We start from the raw sequence: 15096 nt of genomic DNA, 5'->3' as shown, positions 1-15096 counted from the left end.
GGTTTCCTCAGAACTTTCTTCTGCTTCCTGAAAGCCAAATAATTATTCAAACCATTCAGATAATTGAAGGGTTTGAGAAAAGTGTGCTTCTTTTTCAGGTAAAGAAATTTCTCTCCTACCCTCTTGTAGCTTTTTCTCTTCATCAACACAACATCCAAAAAGAACACCATCAATAAAAATTTCCAAAATTTTAGCTTTTTTTGCTTGTTAATCTCCCAGCCCCAATCCCTCCCAGTTAGAACTTTGTAACAGCGGGTGCTGTCCCTGGACCCGCTTCAGCTGCAGCCTTCACTCTGCATGTGTTACAGGACCTTGGCCAGAAGGTAGCTGCCAGTGTGACGATCAAAGTTGCACAACTAGGCTTGGCATGATTGGGTACGATGTGTCTCTGGGCTATTGGGATCTCTTGAATTATTCCGAGTTGGTGACCAAAGTGTACTTGTCAATATTTGTAGAAAGGTTGTTTCTAAAGAGCTGGAGTGTCATGTCACAGGGACATCTGGGAATGGATGGACCCCCAAGTTATGCAATTCTTTGAGTCTTGATTTTTTAAATTTGGTAAACAAATATCCTAGTTTCCTTCAGGTGGGACCAGTTGGAAGCATGTTCTATGTTGTGTCCTGGAAGTCCCAGCAGGATATAGGCCCCAGGTGCCCTCACTGTATCCTGCTCACTAAAGCTCTTTGGATTGACTTCCTTCCCCATCTCACTTCCCACATCCCTAAATTTCCTGGGGTCCTCATCTGGATAATCCTTGTCTCAGGATTAGCTTCCTTTTTTATGGCTCATTTCAAAAAATTTGTTGAGGTATAATTGACATATAACATTATATTAGTTTCAGGTGTCCAATATAGTGATTGAATATTTGCACACCTTGCAAAACAATCACCATGACAAGTCTAGTTAAAATTTGGCACCCTACCTAGTTATAAAAACTTCTTCTTTGTAATGAGAACTTTTAAGATCTACTTTCATAGCAACGTTCAAATATACAATACAGTATTATTAACTATAGTCACTAAGTATTAGCTTCTAGAGGAACAAAAAAATGAGACACCCTTTATACACTTTTGATAAACTATGTTCATCCCTGGTTTACAGACAAGGAAACTAAGACTTAGAGTCATTAAGTAACTAGCCCAAGATCATACTCCTAGTAAATAGGAAAACTTGGTTCAGTCCCACATGCCTCTTCCCATTACACCACAGTGCCTCATAAAATGGGAAGAGCTAATTTGCCCTGCCACTGGTACACAGACATGGCTCTGGGAATACAAGCATCTAGAACTGGCAAGTCCCTTTTTACTAAACTGGTTTTCAAGTTTTAATATCTCTGCAGGGCATTTTCTTGTTTCTGTTTCATTGGTAACAAAGTATATTTGGTTGCTGCTTTGTAAGTTGTGCATAAATAGTTGCCCAATGAAAGTAATTGCCGTTTCATGTTAGTATCATAATGTTCTTCACCTGGAGTGCTGGGTGTCTTCCCTTTGCTCCTGGCAGATCCACTGTCCCCCAGCTCTCCACCCTGGGAGGCTGCCCAATAGAACTGACAAAAATCCACATGCAAGCAAGAAGCCGTGGAATTCAAAGGTAATGGGTTAAGCTTTTTTCCAATCATGCTGTGGTAATAACTGAAATCAGTTTTTCAAAAGAGTCAAAATTAGGCAGTAGGATGTGATGAGCAAACACATCTTAGATTATTGTTAGAAAAACAGAATTCCTTGTTTCATATTGTAATAAAAATGCATTTAAAATGTTACAGAAAAATGTGATCAAAGAGAGAGAAGCCTGCCTTTTTAGATGTCCCAGAGCAGAAGCACATGTTAAAATGTCATATTTTTTAAGTTCTGGAGATAAAAAGTGAGGCTGAATGCATTAAAGTGCAAAATGGGTATTTCTAGATGTGGAAACGCGTAATGGAAAAAGTAGGTAGGACGGAATTGATTAGGTAGGCAGAAAAAGAGCAAATATTCAAGCAAATACAGGACATTTGCATGAGCAGAGCCAGTGAGAAGGAAAAGGAATTAGTACGTCAAGCAAAAATAAATCCACTTTCTACAGGCTCCATAGGCTTTCCCGAAAGAGAAAAAGAAACTTGTTTTTTGGGAGGTGACCCCTAGAATGCCCTTCTTCATTTAAGACAATTTTACCCACATTGAAGGCTCAAATCCGAAGCCTTTTCCTCAGTTGGCTGCCAATGCCTTAGCCAACGAACCTCTTTGGGTTTCACTCCTCCCGTTCTTTCAGAGTAAAGTCAGCTTCTTAGCAGTGGTTTGGACTTCGCAGCAGGCTTACTTCAGCCAGGCACAATCCCCCGGTACAGCTCTGCCTGCTTACTGGCAATTCCTTACCTGTGCCATGTGATATGTGAGATGGTCCATTCCCTCTGTCAGGAATACCCTCACCACCCTGACACCCCATCCACCTGGCTTATTCTTACTCATTCTTTAAAACCAATGACACCTTCTGTAGGAAGTCTCTTTGATTAGCTTCACTTACCAAGCTTCCATCCCTCTTAGGTGTATTTGAGTATAGAGATTATCACATGGAATCCGAATTGTCTATTCACCTGTCTCTCTTTTCTAGTACACTGGAAATGTCTTAAGGACATTGGGCTGTATTTTATTTATCTTCGTGTATCCAGAGCTTGACTGGGACACTGAAGTTGGTAGTAGGGGAATCTATGTTAAACTGAATCAAAGTTGAGTATATTTAATATGGACTTTGGATCAATGTATTTCTAAAGTCTTCTTCAGCTCCACAGTTCTCAAATCCTTTGTCCTGGGGGTTTCTAGATATCATTTTGGATATTTGTCCCCAGATGTCTTTATGGTATGGTAAAGTAAGGCAAGTGGGGATATCCAAATTGTACCCACATTCAACTGAGTCACCAAGAGGCAAGCGATGTGTTACCTCCGCAGCAAAGTTCAAACTAGAACTCCTTTTAATGAGGCTAAGCTGATACTTCATATAAGGAGGTTTACTCTTTGTGGATGCTCATATATTTGATGGCTGTGGTAGTCTGAATCACCTGACTCTCAGCTGTGTGTCTTTCATATGGTCCAGGGCAGCACTCGGCTCCCAGGAAACTGGGTCGCCTATGATACGATGTCACATCTGTAAGATTTGACAGTTGGGACGGAGCCGGCTGGGCGCTGCAATCAGAGGGAATTTTCTGCTGGGAGATCGTGATTTGCTGCATTTTGCATTCTCTGATGTACAATGTCTTTGATTGCCAGCACTGTCATTTCAGGTTTGACATCTTTCTATGGAAACATCTGTGGCATGCAGCATTTCTGTACCCGCAAAAAGACAGACAAGACACGGCTAATTTTTTTTAATCACATGATACAGTCTGATATATACAGTAACAGCTAGGCTGCATCTAGGCTGGAATTATTTTTCAATTTACAGCTAACAGTTGTTCATCTTGTTTTTTCTCTTGGTTTTTTTTTTAACTGACACTTTGTATCTATCCGCACTTCCAGGGCTCTGAGCTGAAGCCGAAAGGATGGGTATTTCTTTCTCATTTCTTCAGGGGATATATCCTTTTAACTATGGTCCTCAGCCACATGGGAAAGCCAAAAAGGGTTGTCATGGCCCATCCTTCTCCCAATCTTCCCTTTTCTTCTGTAAATGTCCTCCTTTTGACATCCCCTGCCATATCTGCATCACAGAATCTCCCATGTTCTTCATTTTGTTCTTGGCTGTTGCCGACAAGAGGGCAGACCTGGCTAAGAAACAGTTCTACACCAAACCTTGGAATTTTATGTTTTAACTCCCTCCCATTCCCCTTATACACAGTGACATTCACTTAATGTAATAATTACTCTTTACCAGGAATAACATCAAATGAGCCCCCATGGGAAGAATTTCAGGCATCAGTGGTAGTTTTTGAGGAATTGTGAGTAGAAGCTCTTCCGCATTCCTGTTATAAAACTGGTCCTGCCTTTTCCCACAGTGCACGGTGTGATGACAGAGCAGCCAGCTGGCTGCCTCATATTGGTTCTGGCTAATGCACTGAATCACTGTGGACCCTGGACAAGGCGACTTACCACTCTGGCCACAGTTCTGTCAAATGTAAAATAAGGGAATGTGTATTAAATGGTATACACATTGCTCACGGCTCTAAGATTCCTACAGAGCAGCGAATGAGAGTTTCTAGAACATTTCAAAAAGTTTCCCACACTTTGACATAGGGATGGTAACAAAACTAACAACAAGGCAACTCACTCTGGACGTTTATCATCATGAGGGCATCCTACTTGCTTGCCACTAAGTGAGGTATAGATACAGCAAAATACAAAACGAAAATAAAAGCAGGATATGGGTCTCATCATGGAGTAGCAACAGTATTTTTCCCATCATCCTTTTAGATCGTTTTAATTGTTACTCATTTTTGTCCACACTTTGTTGATCACGTGACAGGATGCACCTAAAAGGAAATTGTATCTCCCCAGAAGTTTGTTTACGGCTGGTCTTTATTTTGGTTCATAGGATATGGGCCAGCTTAGACTAGACACTGCCGTCCTTACAGCTAGGTAGGGTATTGGGAGCTATGTGGCCGACTAGTGATGGCGACTCATTCTCTGACATTCCTCCCATGAAGAGGTGGGGTCGATGCCCCCAACCCTCCTATGTGGGCAGGCTCTGGAACCGCTTTGCCTAACAGAATGTGACAGAAGTGACGCAAGTTGTCTCCAGGCCTGGCCCATAAGAGACCGGCGGCTTCCACTTTCTGTCTCATAGAGCACACTTTAAGACTTGTCTTTCAAGGAAAGCCAGATCCATGGAAGAAGTTCAAGTACGGCCCCCAAGACTACCATGCTGTGAGAAGCCCAAGCCACATGAAGAGGCCTTGGAAGATGATGCACCACGTGAAAAAGGAAAGAGGCCAAGGAGCCCCAAGACACCGGATATGTGGGTGAAGAAGGCATCCTGGGCATGGATCCTTCAGCCCTGCTGTCCCAGCTGATGCCACGTGAATCAGACGACAACCATCCAGGCAAACCCTCTCCAAATGTCTGGGCAAAATAAAATGTTTGCCTTAAGCATTAAGTATGGGATAAATTGGTATGTAGAAATAAGTACCTGGCATGAGCCATCAGGACCTGTGAGAAACGAGACAGTTGTCCTTTTTATCCAAAAGCGTCAGGGCGGTGTTAAGTGTCAGACTCTGATCTTCTCTTGTGGGGCATCATCACCTGTCCCTGTGTCTCAGGTCTCTTTTAGTTGGAATCAACAGGACATGATCCTTCATGAAGTCAAATATTTGCCTCTGCTAATGAAGCTGCGAGGCTTTCCATTACCAATCATTTGGAAGAGCTTAATGGATCTAAAATCCCAGGTGGTGTGTGTTTGGACAGAAATATGGATGACTTCTTTTGCTTGGTGGTGCAAAGCCATGAATCAGCAGAACACCACTCTGTTTGAGGTGAGGGTCTGGGGAGAGGAAATAACAGAGCCAGCAACTCAGGTGGCCACAGGGAACCTTCTTCTGTCCTGAGATGCCCCAACATGCACACCCTTTGGCCATGCAGACCCTCATTGCTAAACTTTGTTCTGGAGCTAGAGAAACTTCAGCCAGCTGAGCCTTTTCTCCAGTTATTTGTAAAGTACTTTCTAGGTTTCTTTCCCCCGTCTATTCAATTTTCAGTAGTAAATTCTTCTAGCTGCACGTTTGGAGGCTTTAAAAATTTTTAGATTTATTAGCTTTTCCTTTTTTGTGTTTTTTTTTTTTAATTAATAGACTTCTTTGGATACAGTTTTAGGTTTACAGAAAAAAATTGAATGCTAAGTACAGAGAGTTCCCATGGACCCCTCATCCCCAACCAATGTCCCATGTGATTAAAATCTCCCACATTTGTTACAATCAAGGGTCAATATTGATACACTGTTCCTAAATAGAGTCCAGCGTTTACATTAGGGCATACTCTGTGTTGTACATTCTATAGGTTTTGGAAAATGTGTGATGACAAGTATCCACCATTACAGTATCATACATTTCTAGATTTATTGCAAAGATAGCACAGACTTTGTGTACACCTCACACTCAGTTTTCCTCATTATAAACATCTAACATTATTATGATACATTTGTCATGATTAATGAACCAATACTGACACTGATTAACTGAAGCCTATACTTTATTCAGATTTCCTCAGTTTTTTTCTAATGTCCTTTTTTTGTTCCAGGATTCCATCCAGGACCCCACATTACATTTGATTTTCATGTTGCCTTTAGCTCCTCTTGGCTGTGACAGTTTCTTAGCCTTTCTTTGTTTTCGAAAACCTTTAAAGTTTCAGGTATTTGGTAAAATGTCCCTCTCGGGATTTTTCCAATGTTTTTCTAATGATTAAACTAGGATAATATGTTTTGGGGGAGGAAAAGCACCAAGGTAAAGTACCATTCTCATCATATCATGTTAAGGGTGCATACCATCAATGTGATTTATCACTGTTGATGTTAACTTTAATCATCTAGGGTGAGGTACCTTTGTCAGGTCTCTCCACTGAAAACTTGCCCTTCTTTTTCAACCTTTCTCTACTGTACTCTGGGAGAAAGTCACTGCACAGCCCACTCTAAGGAATGGAGAATTAGGTTTTCCTTTTTTTTTTTTTTCTCTCTAGCTTTATTGAAGTATAATTGACAAATAAAATTATATATATTTAAAGTGTACAACATGATGATCTGATAATGTATACTTTGTGAAATGATTACCACAATCAGGTTAAGGTGTGTTTTGTGGCTAATAATGTGGTCTATGTTTGAGAATTTCCCATATGAGCTTGAGAAGAACACGTATTCTGCTATTGTTGGATGTGGTACGCAGTTTATGAATGTTGACCAGGTCAAGTTGATTGATACTGCTGGTGAGGTAAACTATATCTTTATTGATTTCCTGACTATAATCTATCAATTACTGACATGGGTGTTAAAGTCTCCAAGTGTAATAGTGGAGTTGTCTATTTCTCCTTCAGTCATATCAGTTTTTTGCTTCATGTATTTTGATTTTCTTTGTTAGGTGCATGTATGTTTAGGATTGTTATATCCTCTTGGAGAACTGACCCATTTATCATCATGTAGTGACACTCTTTATCCTTAACAATTTTCCTTGTTATGAAGTCTGCTTTGTTTGAAATTAATATAGCTACTCCAGTTGTCTTTTGATTAGTGTTAGCATGGTATATATTTTTCCAACTCTACTTTTAACCTACCAGAGTCCTTATATTTAAAGTAGATTTGTGTAGACAGTATATACTTGGGTCCTGTTTTTTATCTGGCCATCTCTATCTTTTAGTTGGTATATTTAATCTTATTTAAAGAGATTTTGATATATTTGGTTTAACATCAACCATGCTTGTTACAGTTTTCTATACCTAGGTATAAGAATTTTTAGTTTTGTTTTTGCTTTTTGGTATTTATTCTGCTTGATGATCTCTGAGCTTCTTAGATCTGTGGATTGGTGTATGTCATTAATTTTGGAAAATTCTCAGCTATTATTACTTTAAATATCTTTTTGTGCTCTTCTGTTTCTTTTTTCTCCTTCTATTATTTCAATTATAGGTATATTACATCGTTTGAAATTGCCCCACAGTTGTTGAATGTTCTGTCCTGTGTTTATCATTCTTTTTTCTCTTTGCATTTCAGTTTGGGAAGTTTGTATTGACCTATCTTCAAGCTAACTTACCCTTTGCCTTGCCAAGTCAACAGTATTTTTATTTACAGCAGTTCCTTTTGATTATTTCTTAGAATTTCCCTCTCTCTGCTTATGCTATCAATCTATTCTTGCATCTGATCTTGTCTACTTTTTCCATTAGATTCCTTTACATATTTATCATGGTTATTTTTCATTCCCTGTCTGATAATTCCAAACTCTATGTCATATCCGAGTGTGGTTCCGATGCTCGGTTTGTCTTTTCAGACTGTGCTTTTCTCACTTTTTTGGAAAGACTTGTAGTCTTTTGTTAATTGATGGACATGTCGTATTAGGTAATAGGAACTAAGTAAATAGCTCTGTAGTGTGAAGATTTATGTGACTCTAATTAGAACCTAGGCTTTGTTTAATGTTTCCTATAGCTATAGAGTCAGAAGCTTCAAGTTCTTCTCGTTTTTGTTTGTTAGTTTTTGTCTTCCCTCTTGACTTAGGGCTTCTTGTAATTGCTCCTCCTCAGAGAAAGTCTGTGTCTTACAACTCTTCCAGTTGTACTTCACTGTTGTTATACTAGAGCCCAGCTAGTATGATGGCAGGTTTGGGGGTGAGGAGCATTCTGTAATCTTTCAGTTACATCTCAGTCACACAGTGGGCCTGTGTCTCTGGATTGTGACCTTCACGTGTGTTTTGTCCTATAGAACTTCCTCCTACTGAAGCAAGATAGGAAGCTGGGGTGGGGGCGGGGGCTGGGGTGGGAGGGATACCCTTCCCCCACAGCTCTGAGACGAGACTCTGGTTAAGTCCTCCCTGGGAGGGTAAGCATTTGTTATGGAGAAAGCTCTGGGCACCTTCCACACAGATTTCTTTTTCCCTCCCCCTGCCAGATTCACAATAGGGTCTTTATCAGATCTTTAATATGGAACATGGTGGGTTCCTGCAAGTAAAGCCTACACCAATGTAAGGGCCCGCGCAGATGGCAGCTCCCAGGATTTCCTCCCTCTCATGCTGTCCACACTCAGCCTCCAGAAATTCATCAAAATTGCCATGTAAGTGTTTCGAACACTCAACCAGTTCATGGCTCCTGGCTTCCACTCCAAGAAAGTCTCAGCCATGATTCTCAGCATTGCCTTTCCTCTCCAGATTTTGGGGTGGTCGATTTTCCCTGCAAATTCACTTCTCTTATGGATCCAAGAAAAGTCTATGATTTCAGTTTGTCCGGATGTTTCCTGTAAGAATAGGAGAAACAACTTCCACACTCTTTAATGTCAGAGGTTTTAGGTTCTGCAGGTACGATATTTCTCAGGCAAAGTCAGGGTGTGCTCTTGGGGAGAAGTTGTGTTAGGCTAAAACATGCTGCAAGTTTTTTTAAAAAAAATAAATACTTAACTGCAGTATGCATATATGAATCTACAGTGTCAACCAATACAGTGAACTTACTCACCAAACTGTATTAATAATTTATTTTTGTATTTTTCTAACATTTTCTAGAATTTTTCTAGTACTTTTCTAATACTTTAAACAGATATTATTGAGACTATTTTGGATATTTAGTAAGTAAATCATAATTTTTATAAAAATACATGTGTGTGTATCCAGTTTAAACCCTAATGTGCTCAGACAGAACATTCTTTTTTTTTTTTTTGGCTGCGTTGGGTCTTTGTTGCTGTGCGTGGGGTTTCTCTGGTTGCAGCAAGCAGAGGCTACTGTTTGTTGCAGTGCATGGGCTTCTCATTGCGGTGGCTTCTCTTGTTGCGGAGCACGGGCTCTAGGTGCACGGGCTTCAGTAGTTGCGGCGCTTGGGCTCAGTAGTTGTGGCTCACGGGCATGTGGGATCTTCCTGGACCAGGGATTGAAGCCGTGTCCCTTGCATTGGCAGGTGGATTCTTAACCGCTGTGCCACCAGGGAAGTCTGAACATTCTTTAAAGAGGAAGCTTTGTTACTCATCAAAGCCTGATTACAGTTTCACTTGAGAAAAACCATAGGAATCCAATAACCAAATGACATACAGTGGGCTTCCCTGACTTTTTTAAAGGCTGCATTGTGGAAGAAGAAACAATATACTTGTACATATGGAAGGTTGCCGCCTTCTTTAACTAGTTTTGTTTCAGTTTATTGTGCCTTTAATTGCCTTTGCACTGAATACTAAAAAAAAATGATGACATACAACAGACAATGGTAAACAATAGATTCTTCCAATTCAAAGAAAATTTATTTTTCTTTGGACCTACTTATGAGGTAGGGACTTTATTCTGTTTTTGTGCATAAAAGGAGACCCTGGGAATCCTCTGTGATCCAACCATGAACATCTTGTTGACTTAAGTCTCCAGGACTTCAAGCAAAGGAAGAAGTATTGACATTACTGTTTTATTTTCTATTTTACTCATTGATTTTTGGCCACTGATAAATGAGAACCTTTCATGGGTAGAGTAACTTTTAAAAATCTCTCCATGTCTCAGCAGACACAGAAATAAGAGATCGCCTGTGAGGCATAGATGTTGGGAAAGACTCCTTCAAGTGGGGGCTTCGTATATAGCCCACATCAGCGCTCTGTGTACATCCTCTGCTGATGTCCTCTCTTTATCTCCCATCTGTCACTCACTTCCAGAGTTCCCTGGTTAAACTCTCAGGCATGTGCCATCACCCAAGTGAAACGATATCTGGTATCCAACCATTTTAGATCCAGAAAAGAACCTAGAGATAAAATAGTCCTTACTCATTTCTCAAAAGCAAAAGCGAAAGCTCTGTAGGAGCTCAGAGAGGCACCCAAGTTCACACGACTGGCCAACTGCCATCACTTCCTTGCTGCCATCTTCCTTTCTTTTATAACAGCAAACCCACCAATGGATCAGAGCATTGAGCAACTCCTGTGTGGACTTGCCTGATTCTCCAGTTTTATTTTATTGGCAAAGGGAGGGGTTTGAGGGAAGCTTGAGCCACTTTTTATTTCATGTGTTCTCAGCTAAGCTGTCCTTTGAGTCTCTGTTGTTTTTCCTTTGGGCCGTTAATTGCCATTGCACCAAACATAAAAATAACCCAGGTTCTTAACATTCCTGTTTGCAGCAAGAACACTTGATTACATGTCACTTCGTTAGTCCTATGGGCAAAGGCCACAGCCCTGGGCTCTGCAAGGACTTGTCCTCCCTGGGGGCTTCACTCCTTTACATGGAGAGCCAGCTTCTCCCTTGTTGATGGGCCAGGGGTAATCCTTCTGTTTACGTAACCAGCCCCCTTTCCTCTACAGAGGAGATCAGCTCTTGGGCTCTGCAGTGAGCCTGTGACCATGCTAAGTGCCCCTCATGTGGGGTCAGAGTCAGCCATCCTCTCTGTCATGATACTCCCTGGCTCCTGCCTGGGTCCGTGTCCCTCAGCTCCAATTCAGGGCTGGCTGGCCCTGTTTATTGCATTTGGAATCTTTCTCCTTACAGGTTTGGTTCTGTCCAGCTTTTATCCTAGGAATGTTTGCTCTCCACACTCAATACTCTCTCCAATTCAGTCAATATTTGTTTTCTGCATCAGCACTCTTCCTTTCTAAGTGTTTACCTGATGGCAGTATTTTTCTTTCTTGCTCACTTTCACTTCCTTTTAATTCTCTCACTGTTGAATTTCTTTTAAAAGTAGCTTTGGAATAAAAGAAGGGCAAATTAGGGGTATGGGATCAAGAGATGTCAACCACTGTGTATAAAATGGATAAGCAACAAGGAATATATTGTATAGCACAGGGAATGATAGCCATTATCTTATAATAACTTTTAATGGAGTATAATCTATAAAAATATGGAATCACTATGCTGTATACGTGAAACTAATATAATATGGTAAATCAACTACACTTCAACAAAAAATTGTATCTCCTTAGGTCCCTGCAGCTGGCCCCTGACTCCTAATCCTCCTTTCTTCCTGTGAACAATGGTCTCCACATTTTCCACAGTTACCTTTGAGCACAAAATAGCAAACTCTGTGACATGCATGTCTTTTTCTGGATAAGGCTTTCTAATGAATTTTGCCTACTGGTGAAGATAGAGTCTGCCTAAAAAGCAACAGACAAAATGATGAGGATGTCACCGAGCAATAAATACCCCTAAATTCATCAGCTTCAAAGAAATTTTACCCACTCTGACAAAGGGTAAGCAATGCATCTGGAATCAATGACTTGGGAACTTTCCTGCCTCTGACATCAATAAAAAATGACTCAGAGACTTCATACCCTCTGCCTGGAAGGCTCTTCCTTTTACTTACAACCTCACTAATTCCTGCTTATACTTCAAGTCATGAATTAATATCACTTCTTTAGAGAAGCATTCCCTCACCTTCCAGTCTAAATTGTATACTTTTATTTGATCCTCAAGTCTACAGCCCAGACCTCTCCTTTGAACCACAGATTTTGGTGTCCACCTACTTGGAATCTCCAATGGATGTCCAATTTAAGGCATCTTAAACCTAACAAATATAAACTGAACTCTTCATTTTTCCCCTCAAACCTTTTTACCCCTGGGGTTCCCCATTTCAGTAAATGTCACCAGAAGTTACTTAGTTACTCAAATCAAAAGCTTTAGAGTTATCTGTCTTAGGTTGGGTTCCTTAAAAGCAGAGCCTGAGTTGGAGATTCTTGTGTATGTGACGTACTGTGAGAAAGCTCATAGGAAAAAAACCTGTAAAGGTGTAAGGGAAGCTGTAAGGGCAGGAGAAGATGCCTGGCAGATGTAGGTTCTGCTGGCGTCTAGCCTGATGCCACGGGGAGCTTGGAGCACGAATGGCAACAGCGTTGGCCACTGTGAGGCAAGGAGCTGGCCTTTGTTATTCCACTGTCAGTGAGTCATTGGTTACAAGCTTCCCCCTCCTACCCCAATATTTCCACTGCCTGAGGTGAATTCTCCAGAGAAGGAGGCAGCTAAGAACTCAGCTGGGGGATGGGTGCACTGACCTGGTGGAGGGGTTTGCGTGGAGCACTGACAGAGTTTACTATACCATCCTGGATTCCTTTATTCCTCTCGCAGAACTGCTTCCTCCACACTCAGTCAGCAAATCCTGACAGCTCGACCTCCAAATGATATCCCAACACAAACTTTGTCTCACTATTCAATCAACATCACCTTAGCCCACGCCACCATCCCTCACCTAGGCTACCATAAGTATGTGAACTCCTCCCTTCCACAAGAAGTAGGAAATAAAGAATTAAGGTTGCTTTCTCAGGGATATGCTCTTAGACCAAGACATGGACAATCAGAAAAAAAAAGTGGAAAGTTGCATTTATAGGAGTAGAAAGGCTCCCCTCAGCAAACCTAGACTGGTAAGACTGAGTGGACAGGCAATACCCAAAGAAAATATCCCAGCCAAGGGAGCAGTTGGCCAGCCGAGGAAGCTACAGCAGGAGGAGTGGCAAAGAGAAGCACTGGGAGAGAGCCCGGAAGCCTCAGTCCGTGGATATCATAACTCATGTCCCTTTGACAAGACCAGTCCCATTTTAACCTGCTGCCCCTCAAGTCATCCACCCAAATCCCTCACTCCTGTGTTCTGATTCCATGCTCACCAGGTGTATAGAGGCAAAAAGAATCTGAGGGGTCCTATAGCAATGACATTTTCTTCTCATTATAAATAATAAATGGGGGGGCTTCCCTGGTGGCGCAGTGGTTAAGAATCTGCCTGCCAATGCAGGGGACACGGGTTCGAGCCCTGGTCTGGGAAGATCCCACATGCCGCGGAGCAACTGGGCCCATGAGCCACAACTACTGAGCCTGCACGTCTGGAGCCTGTGCTCCGCAACAAGAGAGGCCGCGATAGTGAGAGGCCCGCGCACCGCGATGAAGAGTGGCCCCCACTCGCCGCAACTGGAGAAAGCCCTTGCACAGAAACGAAGACCCAACACAGCCAAAAATAAATAAATTAATTAATTAATTAAAAAAAAAAAATAAATGGGCATTCCAGTCTTATTCGTCAGTATTTTGATATAAGAAGCCACCAAGTGATGGATTTTCCACTTTTGAGAGCCAACCCTGAACTGTGGCAAATTCCGCAGGATGTACAGCAGATTTTATTTTCCGTAAATGGCCACAGCAAGAGCTCCAGTTCCACAGGGTCTTCCAGAGCTTCGCCACACCCCCATCAAGAAGTGGGAGTCCATTTCCCCCTCCTCTTGAATCTGTGTGGTGGTTTGTTACTGCTTTCATAGATACTCAAGTGTTGTAAAAGTGATGCTGTGTAACTTCCAAAGCTACATCATAGAAAGCAATATGGCTTCCACCTGGCCCTTGCTCTTTTGGGATACTCACCCTTTTGCCACCACATTGTAAGGAAGTACAGGCCTCTGGGCAAGGCCATCTGCAGCAGTTCTGGACAACAGCTCCAGCTACGGTCCCAGCCACTAGCCAATGTCACCACTAGTCATGTGAGTAGACGAACCTTCAGATGATTCTAGCCCTGGGCTTTCAGCCTCCACAGCTGATGATGTGCAGGGCAGAGGTGAGCCGTGCTCACCTAGCCATAGCCAGATTGCAGGTTCATAAGAAAAATAAATGCTGGGGTGCTTTTTTAAAGCCACTAAGTTTTGGGGTGGCTTCTTACATGACAGTAGGTAATCAGAGAAAAGGAAACGTGCCTGAAATTGGCAGATCAGCCTAATATTGCCATAATCATCCCTGCTCAGAGCCAGTCTTACACGTTGGTGATTTGGGATGACTCTGCTCATTCCTGTGGCTCCCCAGCCCATTTCTGGAAGGTTACAGCTTTGTCTGAGTCCTTTCCTCATGTTCTTTTTGAATTATTGTACTTCATCATGGGCACAACTTTTCCATCTACCCTCACTCCCTTGATGATTTCACTTAGTTGCTTAGCTTTAGTAAAATTATTTATGCTGCAGCCTGTAACACTTTACCTCCAGCCTGGACCTCACCCAGCACTCTACATCACACTGCTCACTCGATCTCTACACTTGGATGAATAATAGGCACCTCAAACTTAATGCTCAAAGCTGGCCTCCTGGTCTCCTACTCCCTCAAGAGTGTTCCTCCCAGGCTTTCTCATCTCAGTAAATGGTAATTCTGAATTTCCAGTTTGCTCAGATTGAAAATCAGAGAGATTGAGGGGGTGGTGGTGGTGAGAGACGAGAAATATTTATTATAAGGAATTGGCTTCTGTGATTATGAAGACAGGCAAGCTCCCAAGATCTGCAGGGTGAGTCACCAAGCTGGAGACCCAGGGGAGGTGATAGTGTAGTTCCCGTCCAAAGACCAGCAGGCTTGAGACCCAGAAAGAGCCAGTGTCTCAGTTTGAGACTGAAGGCGGGAAAAATTCTCTCGTACTCAGGGGAGGCTCCACTTTTTTGTTCTATTTAGGCCTTCAACTGATTGGAATGAGGCCCACCACATCAGGGAGGGCAATCTGCTTCACTCAGTGTATGACTTAAATATTAATCTCATCCGGAAACACGCAGAAAAATGTCTGACCA

The 15096-nt window shown here is 42.0% G+C and overlaps 1 long non-coding RNA gene across 1 annotated transcript in view; it reads left to right on the top strand.

The window, feature by feature from the left end:
- LOC309645913 overlaps window positions 1-13253 on the top strand; it is a 253739-nt gene extending 240486 nt beyond the window's left edge. The window contains exon 7 of the long non-coding RNA XR_014255106.1: window positions 1501-13253. This is a non-coding gene — a long non-coding RNA (uncharacterized lncRNA). The remainder of the gene's footprint in view (window positions 1-1500) is intronic.
- Window positions 13254-15096: the final 1843 nt, after the last annotated feature.

This window comes from Balaenoptera physalus (genome assembly GCF_965194825.1).
Source record: "Balaenoptera physalus genome assembly, chromosome: 16".
Lineage (NCBI taxonomy): Eukaryota > Metazoa > Chordata > Mammalia > Artiodactyla > Balaenopteridae > Balaenoptera > Balaenoptera physalus.
This window is presented reverse-complemented; position numbering and strand designations above follow the sequence as displayed.